General features: G+C 56.2%; 1 non-coding gene across 1 annotated transcript in view; it reads left to right on the plus strand.

Annotated features, from left to right (window-relative positions):
- Positions 1 to 2305: 2305 nt before the first annotated feature.
- Positions 2306 to 2500, plus strand: part of LOC124761950 — a 1909-nt gene continuing 1714 nt past the window's right edge. The window contains exon 1 of the ribosomal RNA XR_007012461.1: positions 2306 to 2500. This exon is cut by the window's right edge and continues 1714 nt beyond it. This is a non-coding gene — a ribosomal RNA (small subunit ribosomal RNA).

A 2500-nucleotide genomic window follows, 5' to 3' on the forward strand; every position in this document is an offset into this window, starting at 1 on the left:
TTGTACCTTAACCTAACCTATGTTGTACCTTAACCTAACCTATGTTGTACCTTAACCTAACCTATGTTGTACCTTAACCTAACCTATGTTGTACCTTAACCTAACCCATGTTGTACCTTAACCTAACCCATGTTGTACCTTAACCTAACCCATGTTGTACCTTAACCTAACCCATGTTGTACCTTAACCTAACCCATGTTGTGCCTTAACCTAACCCATGTTGTGCCTCAACCTAACCCATGTTGTGCCTCAACCTAACCCATGTTGTGCCTCAACCTAACCCATGTTGTGCCTTAACCTAACCCATGTTGTGCCTCAACCTAACCCATGTTGTGCCTTAACCTAACCCATGTTGTGCCTTAACCTAACCCATGTTGTGCCTTAACCTAACCCATGTTGTGCCTTAACCTAACCCATGTTGTGCCTTAACCTAACCCATGTTGTGCCTTAACCTAACCCATGTTGTGCCTTAACCTAACCCATGTTGTCGCCTTAACGTAACCCACGTTGTCGCCTAAACCTGCTCTGTAATTGTTATACGACTCGTTCAATTACTGTAGTGTTGCCCACCCGCAACCCTCGCAATATAGTTCGCTACTCGCACTGCCCGCACCCCTGTGTATCGCTTCATGTTAAACACCTTGCAAGTCTTGCTCACTTTCCACATGCTCCTGCTGTACACTGTAATGTGGATGGCAGCAGGACGTACATGCCGCCCCTCCCCACGTCCCCACCTTGCCCCCTGCCTTCGCAAGCTGGTTGGTGAGAAGTTTGCATGTTCAATGCCCTTCGCATGCGACGTACTCAGGCTACGTTGTGGTGCGGCCTGTGTCAACTGTCCGCTGATGTCGTACGCGTGAACCACAATCTGTACTGCACATTCGTCCTTATGTACTGAATGATACATCGTGGCACATGTGTGACCGCACAACGACTGCGCCCAAAAACGGCGGACCATACAGTGCAAATATTGTGCACGCAGCTACGTGTCGTCTCCCTATGAGAGCTGGATTGCAGTGTGGTACGCCATAGAGACGTGTGGGAGGAACGGACGCCGTGGATGGCGATCAGCATGAGCTGTCTGTTGATGTATTCGGACCTAGTCGTCTCTCCTCACACACCGTGATGGCATGGTGCACCGCGTTCCATATCTGCGACATGCTACAGAGGCCGGTTGACAGTCGTTCGAGCAATGGACATCGCATACGTACGGGGGCCACCTTCCACGTATTGTCTAGGCGTGCACATTTTGTTGCGTGTATGTGGGCAGACGTAGTGTGGCGTGACACCTGACACAGGCATGCAATAATCGTTGAAGTTGCAAATGGCGATGGACGCCTGCGTTTTCTGGTGAAGTTACGCAAATGAACAAATGGTAACCTGTTGTGGTGCGGTTGTTCTCGCTAGGGGTGAATCGGTGATGGCGACGATAGGTTGAGGTACTAACCGGTTGTTCCAGCGATACCCACCATGCCGACGAAACTGAACGGCATCTGGGTGTGAAGCGATACGCGGCGGTGGCTGGGTGGGACCGTCCCCGGCCGGTGAGGGGGCGCCTCCCGGCGTGCTGGCCGCGCGGTGCGTGGGCGCACGCGCTACAGCCGGCTGGTGGGGGCGGCCAGTGGCAGGCGCGCCGGCCGACGGACGCGGCAGGCGTCGCAGCTGCGCGCCGGCGCACCCTGCGCGCGGCGCCGTGCGGCCAAAGTAGGTCCTCGCGGGCCCGGTGCGAAGCGCGGTGGACATCTTCAGTGTGCTGGTCCGATTGAGGACTGTGTGCGTTGAGGATGCGCCGCCGCCCGGCGCTCGGCGCCGCGACGCCGTCTGCTGCTCGGTCGCCCCAGCGGTTCTCGCTGGTGGTTTGTATCGCAGCTGTGCGGATGTGTTGGCGCGTGCGCTGTGCTGGGAGAGTTCGCTTCGGCACCCAAGTGGGGCTTTTGTCCTTCTGTGGCGCTGGCGTTGGAGCTGCCGGTCACCGTAGGTGGCGCGTGTTGTCTCCCGCCGGCAATGCCACGACAGCACGCTCCCGGGCCTCTGTCGGCAGCGGCAAGCTCAGTTGGGAGCACGGGTGGTCGCACCGAAAGCGTCTACTCGCCTAACTCCGGGCGATTGCGCCTCTCTCGAACCCGACCAAGTACTTGGGACGGCGCTGCGCGCCGCCGGGACCTGAGAGGGTTTCGAGGTGTATTGTGCAGGGGAGCTCAGCCTCCTCCTGTTTGCAGAATGATTGAGCGGACGCTTGCGTGTTCGCGCGGGCCCCCGGGACACACTCCCGGGCGGCCGGCTGCTCAGCTCTAGTTGACGCAGCTCCCTGGTTGATCCTGCCAGTAGTCATATGCTTGTCTCAAAGATTAAGCCATGCATGTCTCAGTACAAGCCGCATTAAGGTGAAACCGCGAATGGCTCATTAAATCAGTTATGGTTCCTTAGATCGTACCCACGTTACTTGGATAACTGTGGTAATTCTAGAGCTAATACATGCAAACAGAGTCCCGACCAGAGA

The sequence above is a fragment of the Schistocerca piceifrons genome, unplaced genomic scaffold (assembly GCF_021461385.2).
Source record: "Schistocerca piceifrons isolate TAMUIC-IGC-003096 unplaced genomic scaffold, iqSchPice1.1 HiC_scaffold_589, whole genome shotgun sequence".
Lineage (NCBI taxonomy): Eukaryota > Metazoa > Arthropoda > Insecta > Orthoptera > Acrididae > Schistocerca > Schistocerca piceifrons.